Raw genomic sequence first — 14,926 nt, forward strand, 5'->3', positions numbered from 1 at the left:
TACACAGTGTGACCAGGCTCTTAGACATGTATGTGCTCCAGCTTCTGGGTAGCATCTAGAGAAGGAAATAAAGCAAAATTCTGGTTTTTCCTGACAAAGGTTATTTCCCCATCATGCTCTTTCCTCCCCTTCCCTGCCACTCACCTCCACTGTCAATTTCTATATTGGTGTATATGAAGGCATAAAAGGTATAAAAATAAATCCACATTTTTGTGTGTTTTTAATACGCATCTATTAAAAATTTCTTAAAAGACATTATGTTTTGGAAAATCTGGTCCATTGTGGTGTTTAAAGGTAGGAAGGGATCTGCATGAGCAGTGGCACTGTCAGCCAAGAGAATGTGATTTCTAACCAAGCTACTGTGACAACCAGAAGACTGTGGGATCTGGCCTCCTCCCCTAGGCAGGACTATCCTTGACCCCAGTGTCAAGACCTAGAAATCCCCCAAACCTCAGTTGTTTCTTTGCTAGACACTGGGACTTTGTAAGCCCACCTTGCTGGGGGAGCAGACTGCAGCATGATCTCCTGACAGCCTCCTCTGAGGACCTCTGGCCCTCGGTGGTAAAAGACCCCATGCCTCTCTGCCTCTCCATGCCTGGTGTTTCTGTGTGGCTTGGCTCATGGCACATGGAAGCTCCTCACTGGCAGATAATCACTTGCTGCCAGGCACTACTACGGAGCTCTTCTCCACCCTTTGTTCCAGACAAGTGCCTCCACCACCCCACACAGTACCTCCTGCTCCTCGCCTGCTGCAAAATCTATTTCCTTAGCATTTAGCTTTTCTTGGGAACAGCTGTATGGTTTTTTTTCTTTTGATTTAAGAATTCTACCTACATTTCCTGTTTCCTACTTTATGCCTAGAGGTCTGACCCCCATATGGCTCACTTTCACTTATGAATACTTTTGGCTATTGGGGTTGTGTTCCAGCAGGCAGTTGTTTAGAGATATAAAACCTACTGAGAAAAGTTCTCTAACAAAGGATGCAGAGTATCTCAAGGGGAAGAAAATCTACATTCTCAAGAATCTCACTCAATTTAGGTTAGCAGATGGTTTCCATTCACAATTAACTAGTTTCTTCTGTTTTCTCAAGATACATGTTACAGAGTACCTATTGGTCTTTTCTTATTTATTTATTTATTTTTAAATTTATTTCTGAGAGAGAGAGAGAGAGTGTGAGCAGGGGAGGGTCAGAGAGAGAGGGAGATACAGAATCTGAAATAGGCTCCAGCCTCTGAGCTAGCCGTCATCACAGAACCTGATGGGGGGCTCGAACCCACGAACTGTGAGATCATGACCTGAGCCGAAGTTGGACACTTAACCGACTGAGCCACCCAGGCGCTCCCGTTGGTCTTTTCTTAAAAGCCCTCATCATTTGTAGATACAGGTTTCCTCTGCTATTCAGAAGTAGAGTGCTCCTGGGGTGCCTGGGTGGCTCAGTCAGTTTAGCATCTGACTCTTGATTTCGGCCCAGGTCATGCATGATCTCCAGGCCCATGAGATTGAACCCCACATCAAGCTCAGTGTGGAATGTGGAACCTGCTTGGGATTCTCTCTCTCACTCCCTCTCTTCTCTCTGCCCCTCTCTTGCTCATGCTCGCTCATGTATTCTCTCTGTCAAAATACATAAACTTAAAAAAAATTAAAAAGACAAAACAAAAAAATGGAGCGTTTCTACAAATCCTTTCACAAGCCGAAATGGCGCAAAGCAAAGGAGCAATTACCATTAATTTATATGGAAAAATATTTTTAAAAATTGTTTTAATGTGCCCAGACCCTGAAAGTAACCTCTTTTAGGCTTTTCTCGTACTTTAGGACACATCTTGCTAATGGATGCAAAAAATAAATTGAGATAAAGCACAAATATGCTCACAGACACAGTTCAAAGCTATGGCAGCTTGATGCCCAGGGTGCATGCTGCTTCTGTCTAAAAAACAAACGCTGAATGCTATTTTCACTTTTTGCCTTTTTTCGTAAAAGTGAAAATCCTCTTTGGATTTTCTTCAGTTAGTGAAAACAAATATGATTGTAAGTCTTTTGTAAAAGTGAAGTGGTGTAACACAAACTTTGAGGAAATGGGGGTACCTGTAATTTGGATGTCCCTCCAGATTCTGTTGACAGCTGTATTACTTTTATTCTTCCCTTGAGAACATTTCAATAATAATAATAATAACAACAACCCCCAAAAGCCTTTCATTTATTGAGCACTTGCTGTATAGTAGGGAGTATTTTAAGTGCTTTATTAGTTATATTTCATTTTGTTCTTTCAGTAATCCTGAGGTAGGTGCTATTACCTAATTAACAGAGGACGAAACTAAAGCCCAGACGACTAACTGGCCCAGAGTGATACCGCTAGAAGTTGGGGAGCCAGAACAGAACCAGCCAGTGGGACTCCAGAGCCTCTTAGTCTGCTTCCCGACAGTTATTCTAAAGGACAAAGTGTCAAAATACCATTCTTCTTCAAGGACCTTAATCTAGAAGTTGTTATCCAGGGTTTTTCTTTCTTACTTTAATTCTTCTGTTTTAAGTAGTTTCTAGACAGAGCCTTTTATGACCCGGCAGTGCTTGCTGAGGAAAATCATTATGTACTGGCCCTTTCTCTGAGCCTCCTTGCCCTCCTGGACACAGATGTTTTGCTTTTTATTAAACTTACTACGATCTTGTAATAGAGCTCCTGGAATAATGGATTTTGGAGTAAAAGACTAAATTGGGCTCTTAGCAGTAAGCACTGCTAGTTTTCCTGGAAAGGCAGTTTCATTTATGTGATTGGAATGCAGTTGTGGTGGTCTCAACACAATTATATTCAACAGGTATTTGTTCTGTAGCTATGTGCCAGGAATGGTTCTAGGCTGCCAGAGTGAATAATAGGCATGGTTACTGTGCTTCTGTAGCTCAAAGTCTACCATCCCTCAGTCTTGCTGTTTGGTTCTTAGCTCTGAACATAAAGCCAAACCGTTTGAAAGGTGACTGCCTTTTTGCAGGGGTGAAGCATATACACACCTGCAGTTTTAGGAGGCGTGACCAGTACTGTGGTGACAAATGAGTCTCCAGTGGATGGTAGCCAAAGCCATTCAGAGTCATCAACAAAAATGGACTTGCAGAAAATTAAGGTCCATTCTGCCCACTTCCTCCCACATGAGTCTGAGAGTGATAAGAGAAAACAGAAACTACTATAGAAAAGTGTTTTGATTGTTAATTTTCATCTCTTTATCTTGGTGCCCTCCCTCAATTCTGTAGGTTCCTGGTGGCCTCCAGTCACCCATTAATCCACGGCTTGCCCCTTCTTTAGCAGCACAAATTCTGAACCTGTACTTAAAGAGATAGAAGTGAATTTAAAGCTACTGCAGCTCTACCAGGTTTATTTTTTGAGAAACACAGAAGTTTGGGGAGCTCCCTCTGCTGACTTTTTAGTAATAACAGCTACTGATAATAAAGAAGGGCATGAAGTTAATGACTGCCTACTGTGTGCTACATGCTGCCCTAAGTGCTTTCCCATGTATGGCCTCCTGTAAAACATTGTGGCAACGCTGTTAAGTAGATGGTGCATTTCCATTGTGCGGGGACGAAAACTGACATTCAGAGAAGTTAGGTCACTTGCCCAATATAACACAGTGAGAGGCAGACCCAGAAATTTAAACCAGGTCTCTTTGCCTGACTCATAATCTTCTTCTGTGCCATGTTTTGCCTGAGTTCAAGTAGGGAGTTACTGCCAAAAGGTTCATAAGCTTACAATATTTTTCTGCATGTTTGAGGCCTTATAAAAGTGAAATGCGGAGTTCTGGCTTTTGACATCTTCCTGGTAATTACTGGAAGAACAAAAAACTTCTGAGGGATAGGGACCTGGATAATGTAGGGTATTAGTTATATGTCCTGCCTAATCTTTTTCACTTTCATCCTAGTGATCATCTGTTCCCAGTAGCTGTGGGCCTGATGTACTTAATTTAGTGTTTTGATTAAAATCAATGGGAAATGTCAGGATTTTCTTGCTCCTTGCCACAGGTCAGCGGGACCTGGTCAGGTGTCCTGGGCTAGAGATAGAGATGGCTTTGTGCCCAGTCATCCAAATTTTTCTCTTATGATTTCTTCTTTGACTCATTAGACGTTTAGGAGCGGGTGCTTCAATTTTCACATATTTGTGAATTTCCCAGATTTCCTTCCGTTGATTTCTTATTTAATGTCACTGGGGTATAGGATTTCTGTGGTCTTAAATTTATTGAAACTTTTATGGCTTAGTACATGGTCTGTCCTGGAGAATGTTAACATGTGTGCTTGACAAGAATGTGTGTTCTGTTGTTGTTGTGTGGATTGTGCTGTAGATGCCAAGGAGATCTACCTGGTTGATGGTGTTGTTCAAGTTTTGTATATCCTTGCTGATTTTCAGTCTAGTTGGCCTATCCTTTGTTAAAGAAATTTCCAGTTATTATTGCTGAGTTGTGTAGTTCTTCCTTCAGTTTTGTCACGTTATACCTCATATATTTGAGACCTTGTTGTTAGGTACATATATTTTTATAGTTGTTATGCCTTCCTATGAATTTATTCTTTTATTATGTAAAATATCCCTCTATCTTTAGTAATATTGTCTTTGAATCTAACTTTTCCTATATTAGTATACATCTCTAGCTCTTTGATGGCTGTTGATTATGTGATATATTTTTTCCATTCTTTTAACTTTCAATATGTATCTTTGAATCTAAAAATCTAAAGTATGTCTCTTATAGAAAGCATATACAGTTGACCTTTGAACAGTGCAAGACCCCGTGTAATTGAAAATCTGTGTATAACTTTGACACCCCCAAACTTAGCTACTAATAGCCTATTGTTGACTGGAAGCCTTACCAATAACATAAACAGTTAATTAACACATTATTTTGTGTATTGTATACATTATATATTGTGTTCTTATAATGAAATGAGCCAGAGAAAAGACAATGTTAGGAAAATCATAGGGAAGAATAATATATTTTTTATTATTGGTTTTTGTTTTTCATTGTTTAGTTATTTGAGAGAGAGAGAGACAGAGACAGAAACACAGCATGAGCAGGGGAGGGGCAGAGAGAGAGGGAGACACAGAATCCAAGCAGGCTCTAGGCTCTGAGCTGTCAACTCAGAGCCTGACATGGGGCTTGAATTCGTGAACCGTGAGATCATGACCTGAGTTAAATTGACCACTTAACCTACTGAGCCATCCAGGCACCCCAGAAAAAAATACATTTATAGTTCTGTATTGTATTTATCCAAAAAATCCACATCTAAGTAGACCCATGCTTGTTCAAGCTTTATTAAGGGCCATCATAATATACTTGAACACAAGTTCAAGCTTATATTGTTGGTTTTTGGTTTTTATCCAGCCTGACAGTATCTGCCTTTGATTGGATTGTTTAGTTCATTCACATTTAATGTTGATATTGTTGGATTTTTGTGTGCCATTTAGCTATTTTCTGTATATTAAGTGGCTATCTTCTCATGTACCATGTTAATCTCTTAACTGATTTTTATTTTTTTTTCTCTTTTGATGGGTTTGATTTTATTTAAGATTACACATATAAGTGNTGGAGTTTGGTGAGTTCCTTATAGATTTTGGATATTAACCCTTTATCTGATATGTCATTTGCAACTAACTTTTCCCATTCCGTTGGTTGCCTCTTAACTGATTTTTAAACTGTCTTTTGTCAGAATCTTTTTCAGACTTATACAGACTTAGTTCTGGTAAGATACAGAAACTTTGCTACACTATAGCTCTATTCCCTTCTCTTTCCTTTGTGCTATTGTTGTTATGTATATTACATCTATATATATTACAAACCCAGCAATGCAGTTGCTTTATATAATCTCATGTCCCAGGCATCCTTCTGTTTATTGCCTGTTGTGGGTTAGACAGAGCTACCTCTTTTGTAAGACTTTACGTTTCTTTTTCATGTTAACTTCCTTTTTGTTTGTCTTTTGCCTCTCTTGTCTCTATTAAAAACACTTTTCCTCTCTCTTAGATGTTCCCCATTTCCCTGGTACCATAAAGAATTACTTGTAGAAGGCCTGTCTGGTCTAGTTTTGGCCATGAAGGTGAGCATCTGAGGCCTTGGGCTTGCTGACTTTTAGGAATTAGCTTGGCTTCTCAACCTAATATCATAGCACTCTAATGTAACAAATTGCCTAATTACTATATAGTAGATCTTTACGTAAACTGATAAATCTGGGAAAGATGAACAGTAGCAAGTGCATTTACAGGCCATCATAATATACCTAAATGAATATGAACAGAAATGTTTAATAGTTCTGGTGTTGGACCCTTTATCTCCATGTCCTGTAGCTCTCTGGTACCTAGTAGCCAGGCAGATAAAGCGAGTGACACATTCCAGCTCAACATCAATTAAGATGGCTGTTTATAAACCCCAGATAAATGGACAATTAGTAGTGGTGGTAGTAGCTAGGGCTCCTTTAATAATTAACCCAATTACCTTTCATTCAGCTCCAGTGATGAAAGCCAAGGCCATAAGGGGTTGGCTTGGTTGCCTGGGAAACAGAGAAGTAAATGCAGCAGCCCTTCAGAGAACCCAGCCTTCCCGGATGCCTTACAGGACCCAGGACTTTTACTTACTTGGTGTCCACCAGTCCCTGGAGTGTCTGGGTCCATTTTACCCCAGCCTTTCACTGCATCTCCTTAAGACCACTAGTGAAAAGTATGCTTTTTGAGACCCTGGATCTTAGTTTCTAAGCTGAATTGCCTATGCTACTTCAGGCTTTTCTAGAGGAAAATATTGGGCTTTGTCAATGAACTTTTCTGTCCCTTTTATAGTCCCTGACTAAGTTTTTCTGTGCCTCTGTCTCTCCTCCAGGAAATTTCCTCTTGATCATTCCCCACTAATGCTTTACACCTATGCCTTTCCTGTACTGTCATTTTGAAGTGTGCGCAGCACTTTCCAAATGCTTAGCATTTTCTAGGGCACTTTGGTTCTTATGAACGAATTCAGTGGTTCTGCCCTTAGGGAGTTTACAGTCTAGCCAGGAAGTGGCCTGATTTTCTATTTGTTTAGGCCCTGTTACTTAAGAAAAAAAAAATTTTTTTTTTAATTCCCCTGGGGCTTTAACTGCCAATCCTGATTAGCTAAGGAGAACCAGCTCAAACCTGGCTTGGACCAAGGATTTATGTCTTTTGGTCCAGTTTGAAGAACTTCTCAATGTGTCCCCATTTTTCTTTTGAATAGGTCTGTGAGGACGAGTAAGTGGAGTTTGGGAAGGACAGCTGCCAGTTACAGTATATAGTCTGCTTGGGAGGCAAAATGTTTAAGGGTTTGGATTACAGAGCCAGACTGTCTAGGGTCAGATATTCATTCTGCTGCTTTTAGCAGCATTAATTCAGTTAATTTATTTTACCTTTTTGGGGCCTCAGTTTCTTGATCTGTAAAATGGGCCTAAGAATAGTACCTCGCTTACAGGATTGTTTCAAGGATTAAATGAGTTAAATGAGCAAAATTAAATGAAGGAGACACTTAGAATCGCATTTTTTGGCACACAATAAGCATTCAGTAGATTCTAGCTGTTATAATTATGATTTTTATTAAATTTTGGAGACCAGTATGAGTTAGAGCTGTGCCAGTCTCCTCACTGATTATAAACTTGCTCATTTCCCACTGTTCTGTCTTCTCCCAAATGATGCTCTTCCTGAGTCCCAAGCAGAGCTTTTCCTCCTTTTGCTGTGGTCAGTGAGTTGAAAACACTGTGGACCTTTTGTTTTGTGGCACCAACAGAGATGGTAACCTGAGAGTCCTTGTGTTGATAATTTGGCAGTCTAGTGTGTCACCTATTGCTGGTAGTCATGTCACCTAAGCAGGGAAGAATAGAAGAGTTTGCATATGACCAACTGTTTCCTGTCCCTGAGTTGTGTTAATAAAATAAGCATCTACTCAGCAGACCAAGTGTTTGCCTCTGTGCAACATGGGATTCTCAAAAGTGTACTTCCTGGACCCAATAGCATCAATACCTGGGAACGTCTTACAAATGCATATTCTTAGGCCCTATCCAGACCCACTGAATCAGAAATTCTGGTTGTAGGGCCCAGGAATTTGTGTTTTAAAGAGATTTCTCAGTGCTCTTGGTGTACTTTAAAAGTTGAGAACTCACCGAGGTAGGAACAGATACAGAGACAGAGGCATGGGAAGAGATGAGGTGGTAATACCAGGAACCCAACATCCATTAGTGCTGGTGAGCCCCTGTTGTATAACTTTTCTTCATGTGGAGCTGTTAATAATGGAGAAGAATGAATGAATTCACAGTTACCTAAAGAGTGCTCAGCTGGTGTACCAGCCATTTTGATTCAATAAGCATTTATTGAGCTTCTGTTGTTTACACGGTACAGTATTAGGTATCCAGGTATCCAGATGAACACAACATGATCTCTGCCCTCCAAAGCATACCATCTACTAAGTTGGTATTATGCTGTGAATGCTAAATAGAAGTATAAACAAAAGGCTGGCTGTGAGAGCTCAGCACCTTACAGTAGTTCTGCAGCAGAAAGAAGGACTTGACCTATAACCTCTTTTCCAACATCTTAACTAATTTCCCACCTGTTCCTCTTTCTCCTCCCAAAGAGAGAAATGCTAGTATCAGCATATCTGGATTGAGATCCCACTGTTTACTTGCACTTTAAGTTCTCTGTACTCTGAGGCTTCCCTAGACCTAGAGTGATCTCAGAGTTTATTAAGACCCATGATTGTGTGTACCTCTTAGAAATACTACTCATTTCAAGGGCACCTGAGTGGCTCAGTCGGTTAAGAGCCTGTTAAGCGCTGGGCTTTGACTCAGGTCATGATCTCATAATTCATGAGTTTGAGCCCCGCATCAGGCTCTGTGCTGACAGCTCAGAGTCTGGAGCCTGCCTCAAATTCTGTGTTTTTGTCTCTCTCTGCCCCTCTCTTGCTCATGCTCTGTCTCTCTCTCTGTCAAAAAATAAATTAAAAGCATTAAAAAATATTAAGAAGTAATACTCATTTTGAAGGTTTCTCCTGAAGATGGACTCTAATCCTAAGCATTCACTGTAATGCCAGAACCTTTATTTCTCTCTTCTTAGGTTATGATTGGTTTTGCTTTGACATATTTTGCAACCCCTCAAAACAAATGGTACAATATAGAAATCTACAGAGGAGATGTGAGGAAAGAAAAAGCTAAATATGAGGTCAGTGGTCACTGACCATATTTTCTTGTGGATGCAGCAGCCAGACAGTCTCCACTTTATTCAAGATTAGAGATTTTCTACTATGCCTGGAAAGCCTTGGAACAATCCTGCTGTCCCATCTACTCCATCAGTTTTACCCACATGATCAATATAAATGCTGGAAGCTAATAAGCCATGCTAACCTTCCACCTCCTCCTTTTTAAAGCTCTGAGTTCGCATTAGCTTTTCTTTCTCTTTTTATGAGCTCAAGCAGCCTCATTTATTCCAAACTGGCTGGAAATGCCATGGGAGCTGGCAGACAGCACCTCTCACCCTCTTTACCAAAGTAGAGCCAACCTGTGGGTGTTAATTTCCTTTCTTTAACAACTGCTGATCCACAAGGCCAACTCTTCCCCAGGGTCCTTGTGCCACTCAGCTGGAAGCCAAGAGCAAGCATGGATATCTTGGTATAAGGCATGACGTAGAAAGAGGCAGCTGCAGATGGGTGACAACGGACGTTTTGGAGTGTTGAGACTCCCTGGAGGTGTTTCTCTTGGCTAGGAGTTAATTTTCACCCCGGAGCCAGATAGTTATCCTATAACCACAGTTTTTCATTATTACAGGGCTACTGAAGTGAGTCCCTTGGTTTGTTCAAAGCCCATCTCATTGCAGCTATATGTGCCATGCAAAAGGGACCCAGCTTCACTCCTGTTGTCTTGGACCGTGGGACTATATTCTTTGGGAATGCCTGCCTGGCAATAAACTCATGATTTTTACTCTGTGGCGTATGGCTGGTGAAGCACAAGCCAAAAGCATTTTCTCATAAGCATAGAATTTAACTGGTCTAGGCTACAGAGGAATAGACGGAAAGGTGGACAGAATGTAGAAGGTCAAAGTTCCCAGTGGGAACAGGGTACTGTTGAGGAAAGTGAGGTGTACTTTAAGCATATGAGGAAAGTATATCCTTTGTTTTCATAAATAAATCTGGCCAGTAAGGTAAATTTTCTCTGGAATCTGCCATATTGCCAATGGCTGCTTTTGGTAATGCCTGCTAGTTTTTCAATAGCAAGATTCTACAGCAGTCTTTTATTTTGAGAGAGAGAGAAGAGAGGAGAGGAGAGGAGAGCAAATGGGGGAGGGTCAGAGAAAGAGAATCTGAAGAAGTCTCCATGCTCAGTACAGAGCCCCACCTTGGGAGTGATCGTGTGACTGTGAAATCATGACCTGAGCCGAAATCAAAAGTCAGGGAGGTTCAACCAACTGAGCCACCCAGGCGCCCTTGCCTTTGTGATTCCAACTGAGCCACCCAGGCACCCCCAACAACAATCTTTTTATTACAGTTTCCGTTGGAGTAGTAACATAAATGAAAGGAATAACATGGAAATACTCACAGTCACTCCTGCCTATTATTCACCTGGGCACATAGCTCAGAGACTGAGCTAGTTCGTTAGCAGCACTTAAAATTATCCAACATTACCATGCATGCTGAACTGGCAAAAGGGGTTGTGGAAAGAAAGAACATGGTAAGTCAAGCTTATATTTGACCATGAGCTAGTGTTAGATCACACTTGCAAATAAATGTAATGGCCCTGGAATATGGTGCTTCAAATGTGCTTTAAAAACAAAACAAAACAAAAAAAGAAAAACCCAAGGGCACTTACTATATGTTAAGTACTGTTCTAAGCACTTCTCAATATTCACTTAATGCAATTTTCACAGCATTCTAGTTACTAATTTTTGCATATGAGGAAACTGAGGTATAGAGAGATTCAGTAATTTGCCCAAGACCACAGCTAATACTTGACAGAGTGGGAATTGGGTCTAAGCAATCTGGCTTTAGACCGGGACTTTTCAAATAGAACCATCATGGGGTATGGTTGACTCCTTGTTGGTAGAAAAATGGACCGAAATTTAAACTCTGACTTTACTTTAAAAGAAAAAAATAATTTGTTGGGCTCGGAAGACTGCTGCTGGGGAGGGGGCTACGAATTCTGTTGTATTCTTGTTGCAGCTCCTTTCCCCTACAAGGGGGGCCCTGTAGAATTACATTCCCAAACAATGAATCCTGAAGAGGTAATTACACTGTTGCCATCCCATTGGGAAGAAGGCTGGGGCGGTGATTACATTCCAAAACAAAGCTGTTCGGGTATAATTGCACTGTGCTGCTCTTATCAGTCTGGGGAAGGCAGGCCTCTGGTCTCCATCCTCATTTGTTTTTGAGATGAAATCCGAATAGCATTCAATTAATAGTCAAGACCCAGGCACAGGGAAGTCAGCCAAAAGAGCACAGAGGACATTAACTTGCTATTGGCATTTTCCTTCTACTTAAGTTTTGCAGACCTTTAAAGTCTCAGCAAATTTGAGGGAGAGCCCATTTGAGAAAATGTATTTGCTGCTGGTGAAGGGTTAGAGACCCCTGCTTAGCGGCTGTGCCCCAAAGCCCTCATCGGTCTTTACGCAGAGGAGAGACGGTTGGGTAGCAGTGGAATTTCCCTCTTCCATCAACAGCTTTTGCTCTGTCAAAAGATGGCCCTGGGAAGCCTGGGTGGCTCAGTCGGTTAAGCGTCCAACTCTTGATTTCAGCCCAGGTCATGATCCAACTCCATGTGAGATTGAGCACCGCATTGGGCTCTGCACTGACAGTGCTGAGCCTGCCAGGGATTCTCTGTCTCCTTCTCTCTCTGTCCCTCCCCCCTCTCTCTCACACACTCTCTCTCAAATAAACTTAAAAAAAAAAAAAAGGATAACCTCCCTCCTTCAAATCTTTCTCTAAGACTTCTGGCATATATGTTTTTTTATGTATGTGGCTTCTAGTCATGGATCAGAAAGCTTCTCTATGGTTCTATTGAGATAAGACTGACTTTTGTTAAATTTCAGCAATAATCTCTGGATCTGGACTGGAAGAAGAAGCAACACTAATTTAATTGTGTTATGATTCAGAGAGCAGAAAACTGCTGGTGGCCTCTTAGACATGCTTATTGAACTAGAGCAGAGAAGGGGGAAAAGATGGACGTCATCAGGTTGTGAGTTGCACAGACCCCTCTGAAGTGGTGTAGCCTTGGGGCACCTGGCTGGCTCAGTTGGTAGAGCATGCAACTCTTGATCTCGGGCTTGATCTCAAATATGAGTTCAAGCCCCACACTGGGTGTAGACATTACTAAAATTAAAGCCTTAAAAAAAAAAAAAAAAAGAGGGTAGCCTTGGTCATTGTATCAATTAGCTCTTCCTGCCTCCCAAACCATTCCAGACTTTACTTGCTTAAAGCAGCATTTCTTTTTCTCGCAATTCTATGGGCTCCATGTGTAGTTTATCTGGCCTAGCCAAGTTTGGCTGCTGTCTGTGGTCAGTTAATGGTTTGGCTGGGTATGCATGGTCTTGGTGTATAGACAGAATAATGGCTTGCCAAAAATCTCCACATTGTCATTCCTGGAGCCTGTGGATATGTTACTTTCTGCAGCAAAAGGAACAATGCAGATCTGATTGAAGTTACAGATTTTGAGGTAGGGAGACAAATTATCTGTATGGACCCATACAGTGGGAAGAGAAAAGCTGGATAGTCAAAGACATGCAGTGATAGAAGATGGGAGTGGCCCCAGCTAACAATGACAAGGAAACGAGGATCTCTATCCTACCATTGAAAGGAACTGAATTCTGCCAGCCTCCAGAAAAGAACACAGCCTGCCAGCACCTTGATTTTAGCTCCACAAGACCCATCGTGGACTTCTGGCCTGCAGAACTGAAAGCTAGTAAATGTATGAAAAACCACTAAGTTTGTGGTAATTTCTAATGGTGGCCCTAGAAAACTAACATATAGATGGCTTCACAGACATATCTGGCAATTGGCAGGCTGGTTAGCCTCAATTGGGATGATTTATCTCTTTTCTGTTTATCAGTAAGCTAACTCCCACTTCTTCATTTTAGCATCTCAGAATTCCAAAGACAAACAACAGAAGTCAGGCCTCAGTGCACAAGCCCTTTTCTGGTCTCTGGTTATAGCACTTTTATTGTTGTTTTGAACAACATGAGCAAGCCATGTGACTTAAGCCTGGAGTCCAGAGAGGACGCTCTTCAAGGGCTCCAATACAGGGAGGCTTAACTCATTAAGGGCAATTACTGCAACATTGTACCACAACTAAGCAGATTTTTGAGATCTGTGGTAGCCTGGTAGCTGACTCTAAACTAGTTGCTTCTTTAAGTGTCCTTATATATACTTGAAAGTTTCAGCATACGAAGAGATACAGATGTACAGTTCTGGAACATCTTGGCTTAGATCAGTCATTTGGATTGTTCTGAGAGCCATGAATTTAGAAATGACATCCAGATAGGAAGCTAGATCCAGGTTTTCTAGACATAATGTTTCAGAGAAACTACCTTATCTTTTCTCTTTCCTCGGGTGTGTTCTGGGATATACTTTTCTGTGCTGGAGGATGAAAAGATGTGCAGAAGAGCTGTGGGTGGTTGGGCCCCTTGGGGCCACATGTATTTCTGTGTAGGAGTAAGACTGGCAGAATTAACAGTACAAGCACTTACTAAATTGGCTGTCAGTGAACCTCTACCTGTGGCATCATTTATAATCCACAGCTCCTTCAATAGGAGCAACTTGGAAGAAAAGTTCCTAAAAACTAAGGCAAGGGATCTTTGTGTGCCAGTCACTGTGGTACACTGTGCTTTCTTACACCAGCGGTTTGAGAAGCGAGAATTGAGTTCTTCTCAGGCACAGGACTTAGCTTTTGTTTGGCCTTATTGATGAGACACACACACACACACACACACACGCACCCCGATTTTATGGGCTTCAAATGTGAATGCATGGATTGGACCTCAGGCACATAGAGACAAATTTCATGTTCACCAGTGATTCTTTTAGAACTTCCTTGGTGGTTTTTGAGAGCCTTCTCAGTGACTGGTAGGAGGTACACTCTGCTGCTGGTGAGCCCTGGATTTTGTATTGGGCCATTTTATTCAAAATAGGATAGCCGACGAACCAGAGAGGTATGTATTTATCGTTGGAAATTTCAGTTGGTTTTTATGAGGACATCAACATCCAGCTCCACAGGGCACCCAGTAGGCTTATTAAACATCTCTTTGTGGGGTGCCTGGGTGGCTCACTCAATGGAACGTCTAACTCTTTATTTCGGCTCAGGTCATTATCCCAGGGTCATGAGATTGAGCCCTGTGTTGGGCTCCACACTGTGCGTGGAGCTTGCTTGATAGTCTCTCTCTCTCCTTCTGCCCTTTTCTCCCACTCCTGGTCTGTCTCTCTTAAAAAACAAACAAACAAACAAAAAATCTCGTTGCCCTAACTCAAAGCTTAGTCAAGATTTATGAAATGACCATGAGACAGAAAGGGAGCTACTGCCACTATTTGAAATGTGTATGTGACCATGTTTGCTATTAGAAAGTGAAAAGAAGTGACATGCTTAGCTGAGCCTGGGAAGGGGGGAATGCAGATTCCATTCCCAAGAGGAGGTAGAGCAGTGGTGTGCCTTGGAAAGGAAGAAAAGTACTAAGAATGGAAATGTACAGACTGTTTAAAGAGCTTATCTCCTCTTGCCTGATAAGAGGCTCTGAGTATGTGGTGATGAGATCCAGCCAATGTCCTTCCTTTTTCTGCCTTTGCTCTTTGGGTCCCCTTCCCCTCCTATCTTTACCTTTATCTATGATGGGTCACAGAATTTGAATTTGATTTTCTTTAAGGCAAAATGAATACAGCTAACATAAGAGGTATTTGAGAGCTTATAAAAAGCCACAGAGTGTTTCTTGGTCTAAATATTTTCCTTGATT

General features: G+C 41.4%; 1 protein-coding gene and 1 long non-coding RNA gene across 10 annotated transcripts in view; one reads left to right on the top strand and one right to left on the bottom strand.

Moving 5' to 3' along the window:
• The window catches only part of AMBRA1 (autophagy and beclin 1 regulator 1), a 177,498-nt gene that overhangs the window by 87,837 nt on the left and 74,735 nt on the right, over positions 1-14,926 (top strand). The gene's annotated exons all lie outside the window — the stretch shown is intronic.
• Positions 7,599-14,926, bottom strand: part of LOC144234164 (uncharacterized) — a 43,146-nt gene continuing 35,818 nt past the window's right edge. For both annotated transcript variants that reach the window (XR_013335876.1, XR_013335875.1), the window contains 2 exons: positions 8,113-8,229; positions 7,599-7,814 (listed from right to left, as the gene is read on the bottom strand). This is a non-coding gene — a long non-coding RNA (uncharacterized LOC144234164). The remainder of the gene's footprint in view (positions 7,815-8,112; positions 8,230-14,926) is intronic.

This window comes from Crocuta crocuta, unplaced genomic scaffold (assembly GCF_008692635.1).
Source record: "Crocuta crocuta isolate KB4526 unplaced genomic scaffold, BGI_CrCroc_1.0 scaffold330, whole genome shotgun sequence".
Taxonomy (NCBI): domain Eukaryota; kingdom Metazoa; phylum Chordata; class Mammalia; order Carnivora; family Hyaenidae; genus Crocuta; species Crocuta crocuta.